Genomic DNA, 13,803 nt, shown 5'->3' with positions numbered 1-13,803 from the left:
ACTAAGGCCAGGGGACTAAGGCCAGGGGACTAAGGCCCAAACTGCACAACAGAGGAGAGAACCGGGTATTTTAGATCCATGAGTAAGTTAAGGGAGCAGAGTTTTGTTGTGTGTGAGACCACAGAGGAGCACTATGGTGAAAATTAACCATTTCAATAAAAGACCATGATGAGAGGTGAAGAAGGAGGCTAAAGTGGATGGCACACGGAACTAGCGCTGCAAAATGATTCGACTTTAGTGCTGCACACAAAACACAGAGCTCAAAGCACAACAGGGCACAATATCTACACATGTAGATGGTAACTCTTATCTTAGCTGAAGTGATGGGACATAAAACTTTATTTTCTATTATATTAATTCACAGAAAATGTAAACGTTTACAATACAGTCTGTTAGTAAGTAAACTGGTAATAAATATTCTAGGGGCATCTTGATCTGGTCTATCTGTCATAAAAGTGAAATGTTTCTGTTTTGGGGACATACTGATGGTTCAGTCCTGTTTCAGTCCTCCCTCCTGCTCTGCTCTGGTCTGTTCTGGTGCAGCCTGTTGTAAATTGATGAAGCTTTTGCAGAAACCCCTCAGTATGACGTCATCGGGTCTGGAAATCACCGCCTTGTGCCGCTCAGCTCCTTTGCTGCTCCTCTACTGCTTCTCTGCTGCTGGTTCATCGCATCTCAGCACAGCGTCTGTTGATCTTTTTATGGGCTTTTGGTTCCGGCGCGCTTCTACATTAGTTTTATGTGGAAGATTTGGTGTCATGCGTTTAACTGTTGCTCATCTCTCTCTCCTCGCTCGCTCATCTCTCTCCTCTCCCTTCTCCGCCTGTGTGAGGAGCAGAGCGGCGCTGGCAGAAGGCGCGGATGCGGTTCGTTTGCCCTCGTTTGGAGGTCATGCACGCGCCGAGGCTCATGCACGCGCCGAGGAGATGCGGGATCCCCCCCGTTCCCCCCTCACCCCGTCCCATAACGCACGGGACACACCCAGCCCACAGGCGCAGGGTGACGCGATGACGCAGCCCATTCACACCAGATTCCCTTTAACAAACCGAGCATTCTCGTTTCGATCTGTCATACGTCTGCCCGCGTGCGTCCAGTCCATGTGAAAATTCCACAATACACCAACAAGCGCGCGCTGTGCAGATCGGCTGAACTCACACAAATGACAATGCAACAGGGAAGGAGGAGGCGACACCCGCGGAGCGAGTTCAGCAAGTAGCGCAGGCATTACTCAAAATGTCACCGCCGTCTCATTGTAAACCCCAGACACGTACAAATACTACCTTAAGAAACGGAAAAGCCCCGGTTCGATTCGGCTCTGCCTTGAGTTGCAGATGTCATGGAACATGGCTGAAGGACAACTTTGGAAACGCAGACGAGCCAAAATGCGCACACACTGTCATTATTACATTAGTATTAGCATTCTTATTTCTCTACTAGCCTATATAAGCCAGCGATTTCTATTATAACCCCGGTGTAGCTCAATAAGTCACGTCTAAACAAAGATCAGACAGCAGAGTATGACAGGCTACACCAGGGCTGGCGGACAAAAGCGAGAATCCATTTACAAAACGCCGCAGTCCTAATTCACACCGACAGGGCTCATTCATCTGGGCACGGGCCCATGTCAAACCTCCTCCTTAAATCAATGCCGTGACACAGTTGCGTTCGGCTCCGCTTCCCCTGGCGTCTTGCGCGCTGTGGCCGTGGGGAACCCGCTGTTCCACGGTATGTGCAGTGCAGAGGAGCGGGTGGGTGAGTAAAGTTAATGTTCACACTGAACGAGGGTCGCGGCGTGTGGAACAGCTGTAATTGCAGTTAAACTTTACAGACGGACTGAAGTGTCCTGTGAGCGGGACAGGGCCGAGAAAACCTCACGCAGAGCAACGTAACGGGGAAATCAATGCTTCTCAAAGAGAAGCAACAGTACGTCAAGGAGGGCCCAGGGAGCTGGAGCCGACATCGGCACAAGCAGAGAATTGATTCACACCTGTGGGTGCACGCGCACGCGCCCGGGCACTGTGCTCGTGCGCGTGAAGGTGAAGGAACGACACTGAAAAACCCGGATGCTCCTTAAAACGCGTAAAAAGCGCAGTGTAGGAGCAGGGTTTACGTAAGGGCAAAGATTGCCTTAGAGCCTGGTCCAGACCTGATCTGGTTTAGACCTTAGTTTTTAGTTAAACTTGACTTTAGTCCATTGTTGGAGCAACAGTTCTTTCAGCGTTCTTTGAGATTCTCGTATTTCCGCGAGGTTAGACCGGGCTCTGCTACTGGTTTAGTCCCCGGTTTAGTCCCCGGTTTAGTCCCCGGTTTAGTCCCCGGTTTAGTCCCCGGTTTAGTCCCCGGTTTAGTCCCCGGTTTAGTCCCCGGCCAGCACAGTGGAGCTGTAATTGGCGCATTTCCGCAGGTTTGGTCCCTCCAGTCCAGTCTATGCTCCAGCCCCGGGGGTCGCCGTTTGCTGTTGGTCCGGGTTTCCCTAGTCAGCACAGTCCCGGTTAATCCTGATTTAGTCCTGATTTAGTCCCGATTTAGTCCCGATTTAGTCTCGGTCTATTCCTGGTTGACTCCTGTACAATCTCCGTTCCGTGCCTAGTCCTGGTTCAGTCCCGGCTGAGTCTGTCTCGGTCCGCATTCCCGTGTGGCAGTCCGTTTGTGGGGTCTCGTGCGGTTGTGGGGTGAGTGTGGCGGGAAGCAGCGATGTGAATGCGCGTGCGCGTGGGGTTACCTGCAGTGGACGGTCAGAATCACGCGGCGCGGATTCACAGCGGTTTGTCCATTTCCAGCGACGGCACAACTTGAACGCCCAGCCCAGCACCGCAGCGGCGACGCGGAAGAAGCGGACAGCCTCCCAAGCCTCGCACGGCCCCTCGCGGCTCCACGCGGCTGCACGCGGCTCCACGCAGCTCCCTGTGGCTCCTGCGGCAGTGTAGTCCTCTCTGGGCCCCGTGATCCTCGCGGTAAAGCCGTGAAAACACACTTTTGCTTGGCGTTACGCGTTCACAGCGCCGTGGCTGCTGTTGCTGCTGTTGCTCCTCGCCGCTGCGCGTGCACGTTGCGTGTGCGTGGGTACGTGCACGCGCGTGTGGGTGGGACCCGCAGAAACACAGCCCACGTCCGGATCCGCTGCTGCTGCAAAGGCGAGGCGGGGACTGCTTAAGGTGGTTTAAGGTGGACCGGAGTACACGGAGCGCAGGAAGTTTGGGACAAAGTTTAGACTTAAGAGTCCGGAGTTTCTCCTGTGTGAGGCCTGTTCACACGGAAACACAACACGTGGGCTTAAGGTGGAATGATGCGGTGTCCATGCTCTCCTCAGGTTCTCTGGTCCTCCTTTGGTACTCCTCTGTCGACCTCTCCAGTTTAGACCAGTTTAGACGTAGCAGCTCCAAAGTAGATTTAAGGTGGAATCATGACTTCTTCTAGACCACATAAGTTTCACATTTCATTTATACAGTAGTGCTATTATTATTAGTTTGTGGAGGTCTGTGAAGGTTTGTGGAGATGTGGAGGCAAGTTGGAGGAGCAGCTTTAGAATGTCCTGGTCTTTAGATCTGGACTGAGATGGAGAGTGGTCACAGAACATTTGAATATTCATCTTTCTTTGTGATGAAATTATTTCATTTTTGTCCGGCATTTGGTGCGTCCCACGATGTAGACATTTCTGTTCCATGAGCGCCAAAATCAACCAGCCCACTGCGTCCAGTGCACAACTAAACCAGTACTTAATCATGACTGAATCAGGTCTAAACCAGGAATTAGCAGGGCTAAACCTGAACTAAACCAGAGTTCCCTCTCTGCCCCATTTGCCTCCTGCACTTCCTCCCTCTCTCTTATCTTTCTCTCTTTTCATTTCTCTCCCTCTTTCTTTCTTTCCCTCCCTCTTCTCTCTTATTTGAATATTTCTTACTTTTTCTTCTTCCTCAAGCACTGGGCTCTGATTGGCGTTGAGTGCGTTGCTGTGGAGACGGCTGCAGCTGTATTTAAGAGTTTGTGAGTCAGTTTCACCTGATCCCACGCACCTCCTATCTCCTACCTCCTACCTCCTATCTCCTATCTCGTATGTCCTACCTCCTATCTCCAAGCTCCTATCTCACACCGATCTCCCTCCTAGCTTCTCAAATGATTCAGACCTTACTTACTCTGCTCCCAAACCCTTCAGCTTGTATTGAACAAACAAATTTATGAAGTTTAAAAAGTTTTTCATGACAAAATAAATCTTCTCTGGCCCTGCTCCTCTGCCTCAACTCCTCTGCCTCAACTCCTCTGCCTCAACTCCTCTGCCTCAACTCCTCTGCCTCAACTCCTCTGCCTCAACTCCTCTGCCTCAACTCCTCTGCCTCAACTCCTCTGCCTCAACTCCTCTGCCTCAACTCCTCTGCCTCAACTCCTCTGGCTCTGCTTCTGTCTGCTCCTGGGTCTTTTCTGTTGACAGTTCAAACAGACAATGTTTGTGTCACAACACACTTTAGTCACAACACAAACTTACCCCCTGTAAACCAGAACTAAACCAGGACTAAACAAGTACTAAAGCACGATTAAACCAGGATTAAACAGATATTGGAGAAAAAAAAAAAAATTCTGTATTAGTTTAGTCCTGGAATAATCCTGGTTCAAACCTGGATCAAGCCTGCTTTAGTCCTGGGTTAATTCTGGTTCAGTCATTTTTCAGTCCTGTTTCAGTCATGGTACAGTCCTGCTTCAGTCCTGCTTCATTCTTTGTTTAGGACTAAAGCAGTTCTAAAGCAGGACTAAACCAGAACTAAACAAGGATTAAAGCAGGACTAATCCAGGATTGAACCAGGGTTGAATCAGGACTGGGGGAAAAGTTTTGGATTAGTTTTGTCCCAGTTTAGTCCTGGGTTAGTCCTGCTTTAGTCCTGCTTTAGCCCCTGTTTAGTCCTGGGTCAGTCCTGGTTTAGTTGTAGGTTACTGCTGGTTTAGTCCTGCTTTATTCCCGGTTTGGTCCTGCTTTAGTCCCTGTTTAGTCCTGGGTCAGTCCTGGGTCAGTCCTGGTTTAGTTGTAGGTTACTGCTGGTTTAGTCCTGTTTTATTCCCAGTCTAGTCCTGCTTTAGTCGTGCTTTAGTCCTGTTTTATTCCTGGTTTAGTCCTGGCTTAGGTGATGGAATGCTCTTGTATTTGAATATTCATGGCTGTTACGTAAGTCCTGGTCCGGTCTCATCTCTGGTCTGTTTGTCGGGCCGTTGCCGGGGACGACTGACGGACGGCTAGATGCTGCGATGCCGTCTCCATGGAAACCGCCTCCTCAGCATCAGCACCAGCCGCAGCGCTCTGTATTTATACCACTGCCCACACATCCACGCCGCCCGCTTTAGACTCACTCAGACCAGGTTTAGAACCAGTTTCAAACCAGGTTTATTAACAGCTTCAGGTCCTGTGTAGACTCAGATTTAGACCGCTTTAGGTCAGGTTTTGTCTAGTTTGTCTGGACAACGAGCAGTTAAGAGGGAGTCCAGAGTAGTGGTACAGTAAAGCGCTGTGTGTGACCTGTTCACCAAAGCCAGATCTGGTCTGGTCTCTTTTGATAAGCAAGGTCGGGCCTGGTTAAGACTTGGATGGGAGAATGCTGACAATACCACTGGAGGTGGTAGAATACCTAAAGGTTGTGTTGAACTAAGAGTAACATTGCTTCAAAATAATATTACTCAAATAGAAGTACAAAATAGTGGTCTGAGAAATTACTAAAGTAAGAGTTATATAAATATTCACACAGAGTATCTGTGTGGACATAACATCTGATTTATAATTTGAACTGAATGTAATGTGAACAATATTAAACAATGGATTATTACATTATCACATTAAATAATTGTATTTTCAAAGAACAGACACAAAATGAGACAAACTAAATCATATCTGAAGCAGCAGTGCAAGAAGCACATGTTCAAATCATTTCGTATTGTCAACATAAAGCTTTTGTCACTTGTAGACTTACTTACGGTCGGAAGAGCAATCATAACTTATTTAAGTAAGAGTACTATCACAGTGTACAATATATTATTCATGTAACACTGTTATTACAATAAGAAATACTACTAAAGTAGGTTTAAAAGTATGATGCTAGAAAAGTACTTTAAAATGTAAATTTTCTTTAAAATGTTACTCAATTAAATGTAATTACTACCCACCTCTAACCAGGTGACACATTGAGGCAGCAGTGACAAAAACTGTCCTTAGGGAACACACTTTTCCTGACCATCCCCGTAGACTAACCCAGGACTAAACCAGTCAGTGGAGGGGACTGACTTATGCATTAACAGGTTAATTGTTCCTTTGGGGAACCCTGACCCAACGCTAGGATTGGCTGAGCCCGTCCCCCAGGAGCCATTATCCTGCCCCCTGCTGATGAAGGATAGCTGTCAATCATTTCATCTTCACAGGAGTCTCACCCACTCCTGCTGCTTCTGCACTGGGGCCAACGTCACACCAGAAATGCCACATAAAGTCCTGGTTTAGTCCTAGTTTAGTCCTGGTTTAGTCTTGTTTTTGTTCCTGGTTTAGTCCTGGTTTCAGCCTGATGTAATCCTGGTTTCGACCTGGTTTAGTCCTGAATTTCTTCTGATTTAGTCTTGGTTTAGTTCTGGTTTAGTCCTTGTTTAGTTCTGGGTTAGTCCGGGTTTAGTTCCGTTTAGGCCTGATTTAGTCCAATGTTAGACCAGAATTTGTCCACAATTAAGCCTGGATTAGACCTGGTTTAGTTTAATGTTATGCTGGTTTAGTCCAAAATTAGTCCTGGATTAGACCTGTTTTAGTCCTGTTTTAGTCCTGCTTTAGCCCAAAATAAATCCTGGATTAAACCTGGTTTTGTCCTGCTTTAGTCCAAAATTAGCCCTGCATTAGACCTGGTTTAGTCCAAAATTTTTCCTGGTTTAGTCCTTGTTTACTCCAAAATTAGTCCTTCATTAGACATAGGTTAGACCTAGTTTAGTTCTGGATTACAACTGGGTTAGTCCTGGTTTAGCCTGATTTTAGTCCTGGATTAAACCTGAATTAGACCTGGTTTAGTCCTGCTGGTCTGAAGATCTTTCACAAATATAAGAGAGTTACAGGAGGATGTGTTTCACTAATGCAGCTCGTGTAGGCGTCATGTGGCCTTTAAACTGCGTCTCCCACAATCCTCTGCTGCCATCGCGTCATCACTGACCCATGTGACCCCGCCCACTCAGGGGACCCTTCCAACACGCCCAGACCCCCCTCCACAACTGCAACACAAGGAGTCCTAGTTTAGTCCTGGTTCAGACCTGGTTTAGAAATGGGTTAGTCCTGGTTTAGTCCTGGTTTAGTTGTGCTTTAGTCCTGGTTTAGACCTAGTTTAGTTGTACTTTAGTTCTGCTTTAGACCTGGTTTAGTCCTGATTAGACCTGTTTTTTTTCTGGTTTAGTCCAGGTTTAGTTCTGATTTAGTCTTGGTTTAGTCCTGGTTTAGAAATGGGTTAGTCCTGGTTTAGACCTGGTTTAGGTGTGCTTTAGTCCTGGTTTAGACCTAGTTTAGTTGTACTTTAGTTCTGCTTTAGACCTGGTTTAGTCCTGATTAGACCTGTTTTTTTTCTGGTTTAGTCCAGGTTTAGTTCTGATTTAGTCTTGGTTTAGTCCTGGTTTAGAAATGGGTTAGTCCTGGTTTAGACCTGGTTTAGTTGTGCTTTAGTCCTGGTTTAGACCTAGTTTGGTTGTACTTTAGTTCTGCTTTAGACCTGGTTTAGTCCTGATTTAGTCTTGGTTTAGACCTGGTTTAGTCCACATTTAGTTCTGGTTTATTTCTGGTTTAGACCTGGTTTAGACTGTGTTTAGTCCTGATTTAGACATGGTTTAGTTCTGGTTTAGTCCTGGTTTAGACCTCCTAAGCAGAATGAACCTCGGTCAGAGCTCAGAGGTCTCTGGTTTAATAGCCAGGCTGGGGCTTTTCTGCGGAGTTTGCATGTTCTGCCTGTGCCTGGGTGTTCTCATCAGGACCAGGCTCAGGTCTGTTTGTAGGTTTACATGTTTATATGCATGTTTGCACGTTCTTGGCACGTATGTGGTTTGTAGCACATCTGTCGCCCTTTGGAGCATTAGAGTGCACTGACCCATGAGCACAGCTGGACTCCAATAGCACTGGTGCTAACAAGCCTCATGCTAACAAACTGCACGCTAATGAACCTAACAAGTCATAGCATTGCACGGCTCACAGCTCAGGACATCTCCACATGCCTGGACATGGAGCCCACATGAGAGAGGAGCCCTGCGGTCGCTCAAGGGTCACACAGGGGTGACACAGGGGGTGACACAGGGGGTCACACAGGGATCACACAGGGATCACACAGTGGTCAGACTCTGGAGTAAGGGGCAGATGTCTCTTCTTTTTAAAACTCCTTTTAACAGACAGGGAAAGAGCAAAGTTTTGGCAGTTTTTGTTACCAGAGATGTTCCATCTCGTCTAAACTTTTAAGTTTTTTAAAATGAAATTTTTGAAAATAATTTTTCATCCTTCTGTGTCTGATCTGTCACAAGCAGAAGACTGGATCCTGATCAGCACATGGAGTGCTGTTTGGGAATTGACTCTGCAACCTTAGTGAAGCTGTACTGCACAGTACTGACCACTACTGCCCTCTGCTCTGTGCCCTCTGCTCTGTGCCCTCTGCTCTGTGCCCTCTGCTCTGTGCCCTCTGCTCTGTGCCCTCTGCTCTGTGCCCTCTGCTCTGTGCCCTCTGCTCTGTGCCCTCTGCTCTGTGCCCTCTGCTTTGGATTTATTTTTGTATAAATAAAGTTGGTATGGTGGAAACTTCACCTCCTGAGTGCACATGGTCTTTGGGTCAAAGAGACAACTCTAACTGTATCACCCAGCACATGCCACAGTAGGCAGTAAAAGATCCATAGAATGAATACTAATAATCAGTACAAAAACTAATTTGAACAAGTATCAGTAGTTCTCAAAACGTAAGCAGTAGTATGTGTATGCACTAGTACACATGTGTAGTACATGTATGCAGTTGTACATGTGTGCAGTAATACACATGTGTACAACATTTATGAAGTAGTATATATATGCAGTAGAACACATGTGTAGTATGTATGCAGTAGTACATGTATGCAATAGTGCACAGTACATGCATGCAGTTGTATATATTTGCAGTAGAACACATGTGTAGTACATGTATGCAGTAGTACACAGTAAATATATGCAGTAGTACACATGTATAGTAGATGTATGTAGTTCGTGTAAATGAACAGGTCTTATATAAGAAGAGCCAGATGTCACTCACCATCTGCTCCTGAGCTCTGGACTGAACCTAATATCTCCCAAGTACTACTTTAATACTGCTAATACTGCACTAATACTACTGTATTAATACTACTGTACTGCAAATACTATTGCACTGCTAAGTATAAGGTTAAGTTACACTTGCCCTCTACATTTGACCCATCCTTCAGTGTCTCTGGGTTACGCTTGAGCATTAGCAGTGGAACCCATCTCCAGACCTTGAGCTAGTCTTGGACAGGACTAATTTAGCTGGAGGATTTGATGTTTTTTATTTGTTTATGGTCTCAGTTTTGTGTCCTTTTAGTTGTGGTTTAGTCCCCTTTAAGACCAGTTTAGACCTGGTTCAGTCCTGGTTCAGTCCTTGTTTTGATTTATGATATTTTATGCTGTTTCCATGGAGTCAATTCTAAATGGCGCCCACTCATTTTACACTCTTTGTTCAACATAAAGTATTCCTACAGCAACAACCGGGTCTGAACCAGGACTAAACCAGGACTGAACCAGGACTAAACCAGGTCTGAACCAGGACTGAACCAGGACTAAACCAGGTCTGAACCAGGACTGAACCAGTACTGAACCAGGACTGAACCAGGTTTTAAACAGGACAAAACCCAGTCTGAACCAGTACTAAACAAGGTCTGAACCAGGCCTAAATCAGGATAAACCAGGACTAAACGAGGTCTGAATCAGGACTTAACTGGGGCTAAACCAGCTCTGAATCAGGATAAAACCAAGTCTGAACCAGACTTAAACCAGGACTAAACCAGGTCTGAACCAGGTCCAAACCATGTCTGAACCAGGACTGAACCAGGACTTTTCCAGTGGAGTATCTTTTGTTGAAGTTGTTGGAGATTTTGTGACCTTTGACCTGTAGTGGATTGATTTTCCCACCCACAGAATCGGCCTCGGGCCAAAAATATATTTAAAAAATAAATAAAAATATAAAACGTGAAAAGTTCATTTATGTAGCACATGTGGACGGCGCCTCTCACAGGAGATATGGGGACCTGCATTCACTGCCTCTCACTAAAGTGTTCAACTCAGATCAATAAAAACAAAACAAAAACACAGGAACGTGAATTTAAATCTTGAAAAATCATTAAAAGTCAGAAAGATGCAAAGGTCAGAGCTCCTTTCTCCCACTTTTCCCTCCCCTTCTCTTATTCCTTTTCCTCTCCTTCCTTGTCTTTTACCCCCTCTTCCCTCTCTCTCTCCTCCTCCCTCACTCCCCTCTCCTTTCTTCTTTCCCCTCCTCTTGCTTCTCCCTTCCCCTCAATCTGCCCTTCTTCCCTACACCTATCCCGCCCCTTCTTCCCTCTGTTCCCTTTCTCTCCTCCCCCTCTCGCTTTTTTCTCATCTCTCTCTGAGTGAGAGAGTGTGTGTCTTTGGTCTCCCTCTCTCTCTCCCAACCTCTCCCTCTCTTTTTCCTCTGTGTATGTGGAGGTGGGTAGGGATCTATGGTCTTGGTGCAGAGTTCATATTTATGTCCTGTTGCTGTATCTGCTGCAGTGGTTTCAATCTGACCTCCCCCTCCTCCTCCTCTCTGGGCACAAGCGAGGAGAGAGGAGATGAGGAGGGGTGAGCAGGAGAGAAAGTAAGAAGGGAGGAGGGAAGGAGGAGCGAGGAAGGATGGATGGTAGGACCCAAGTGGGGAAGGAAGCGAAAAGGAAAGGAAGTAAGAAGACTCAAATGCAGAGGATACGTTTCACTACAGGGACAGCCAAGGGCCCATTTCACATTTACATTTTATATAAATAAATTCAACAGAAATAAACCATGGCTGAGAACCAGGACTAAAACCAGGACTGAACCAGGACTAAACAATAACTAACCCAGGACTGAACCAGGACTAAACCAAGTCTAAACCAGGTCAAAACCAGGTCTAAACCAGGACTGAACCAGGACTAAACCAGGACTGAACCAGGACTAAACCAGGACTGAGCCAGGTTTAAACCAGGACTAGATCAGGACTAAAAGAAAAAAAAAATTCATAAATGCAAGATGTTAATGAAATACTGTGGAACTTTCTAGACAAAGCAATATCAGCTCCATGGAGACGAGCAGGTGGTGAACTCCATACTATGAAAGTTACATAGTGCCCTTTTAATTATGTGTTAATATTATAATCTTAGGGCAGGCTAGATATGGTGTAAAGTACCACAAAATGTTACTAGTGATCATCCAATCACCTTTGACCTATCACTTCACAGTTGACAGTCTGTGAATATGGATTCTGCCTCCCTCTGGTGGTGGAATCTTGTGCTATTCTTTACTTTTCACAAATTAGTGACTTAAGTGTATTTTCGTTGAAATCGTAAATCATAATGTTGATTCCTGGTTGGACACAGGCAGCAGACGTGACATACACAGAGATAATTCCATAACTGTTTCCAAGCAACCATAAAGTAAAAAAGGCCAAAAGCCAAAAATCGTCTAAATTACACAAAAGTTATGATTAGAATTATAAAAATAAATGACAACCCCTTTAGTTAAATGAAGGTTTAAACTGAGAAAAATGCCTTCATTGTATAGAAATTGTCTGCATTTTGGATGTGTTCTGTGTTGATGACATGTTTTACAACTCAGAGCTAGGCTATTTCCTGTAGGCCCATTTTTGTACTGCACTTTTAAAGTGGATCTGTCAGTTTTGTAGCAAAAAAGAAAATTTATGTAGTGTCAGACGTAAAGCTTTTAAAATTTTGTAAATGTATTCATTTAAAAGGAAAATATGAATCTCGTATTAAGCATTGTAACATTCGTTTTACACTTACCTGAAGGATTATTAGGAACACCATACTAATACGGTGTTTGACACCGTTTCGCCTTCAGAACTGCCGTAATTCTACGTGGCATTGATTCAACAAGGTGCTGAAAGCATTCTTTAGAAATGTTGGCCCATATTGATAGGATAGCATCTTGCAGTTGATGGAGATTTGTGGGATGCACATCCAGGGCACGAAGCTCCCGTTCCACCACATCCCAAAGATGCTCTATGGGGTTGATTTCTGGTGACTGTGGGGGCCATTGTAGTACAGTGAACTCATTGTCATGTTCAAGAAACCAATTTGAAATGATTCGAGCTTTATGGCATGGTGCTGTCGTAATGGCAGGTGCGTACCAAGGAGTGCAGACTCGGGGCAAGTTCAATGTTTATTTACAGTTTGTGCAGAAATAGTCAATAGTTCATTAATCACACACGGGGAGCAGGGAGCAGGAGGCAGACCAGATGGGCGTAGTGCAGAGCGGGAACGGGAAAGCCAGGAACGGAACGAGAACAGGATCGGGACGAGACCAGGGCAAGCCGAGCAGGAGTAGTCCAGAGCGGGCACAGAGACAGCCAGGGCCGGAGCACGACAGGATCAGGAACGGGACCGCGGGGGACCGAGCAGGAGTAATCCAGAGAGCGGGAGCCAGGGCAGGAGACGGGGAGCAAGCCGGAGAGTCAGGAGCAGGAACGAGCGGGAGAGCAGGAATCTGAGGAGCAGCAAAAATCCGGTAAGGGGCGAGCAGGCTGGCAACAAAAATACAAAACTGAGCTGGCGCATTCACGTTAAACACGCGGACGAGCTGGCCCCGAGTGTCTTCTGCCGAGCCCTCATATACTCGGCAGCAGGTGGAGGTGATTGCGCTGATGCGCTCCAGGTGCGCGCGGGAGGAGTAGGAACTCCGCCCAGCTCCGGAATCAGGCAGGTAGGGGAGGGGGAGAGCACACAGGGATACAGAACATGCAGGCATCATGACAGGTGCATTATCCTGCTGGAAGTAGCCATCAGAGGATGGGTACATGGTGGTCATGAAGGGATGGACATGGTCAGAAACAATGTTCAGGTAGCCCGTGGCATTTAAATGACTAAGGGACCTAAAGTGTGCCAAGAAAACATCCCCCACAATTACACCACCACCACCAGCCTGCACAGTAACAAGGCATGATGGATCCATGTTCTCATTCTGTTTACGTCAAATTCTGACTCTACCATTTGAATGTCTCAACAGAAATGGAGACTCATCAGACTAGGCAACATTTTCCCAGTCTTCAACTGTCCAATTTTGGTGAGCTCGTGCAAATCGTAGCCTCTTTTTCCTATTTGTAGTGGAGATGAGTGGTACCCGGTGGGGTCTTCTGCTGTTGTAGCCCATCCGCCTCAAGGTTGTGCGTGTTGTGGCTTCACAAATGCTTTGCTGCATTCCTCGGTTGTAATGAGTGGTTATTTCAGTCAACGTTGCTCTTCTATCAGCTTGAATCACTTGGCCCATTCTCCTCTGACCTCTAGCATCAACAAGGCATTTTCGCCCACAGGACTGCTGCATACTGGATGTTTTTCCCTTTTCACACCATTCTTTGTAAACCCTAGAAACGGTTGTGTGTGAAAATCCCAGTAACTGAGCAGATTGTGAAATACTCAGACCGGCCCGTCTGGCACCAACAACCATGCCACGCTCAAAATTGCTTAAATCACCTTTCTTTCCCATTCTGACATTCAGTTTGGAGTTCAGGAGATTGTCTTGACCAGGACCACACCCCTAAATGCATTGAAGCAACTGCCATGTGATTG

General features: G+C 46.3%; 1 protein-coding gene across 1 annotated transcript in view; it reads right to left on the bottom strand.

Annotated features, from left to right (window-relative positions):
- LOC117377624 (plasma membrane calcium-transporting ATPase 1-like) overlaps window positions 1-3,040 on the bottom strand; it is a 52,004-nt gene extending 48,964 nt beyond the window's left edge. Inside the window, exon 1 of the mRNA XM_033974083.2 lies at window positions 2,723-3,040. The gene's annotated coding sequence lies outside the window, so the exon portion shown is untranslated. The remainder of the gene's footprint in view (window positions 1-2,722) is intronic.
- Between the last annotated feature and the right edge of the window lie 10,763 nt (window positions 3,041-13,803).

Source organism: Periophthalmus magnuspinnatus, chromosome 10 (assembly GCF_009829125.3).
Source record: "Periophthalmus magnuspinnatus isolate fPerMag1 chromosome 10, fPerMag1.2.pri, whole genome shotgun sequence".
NCBI lineage: Eukaryota > Metazoa > Chordata > Actinopteri > Gobiiformes > Gobiidae > Periophthalmus > Periophthalmus magnuspinnatus.
The sequence above is the reverse complement of the archived record's forward strand: the minus strand, read 5'-3'. Positions and strand labels throughout refer to the sequence as shown.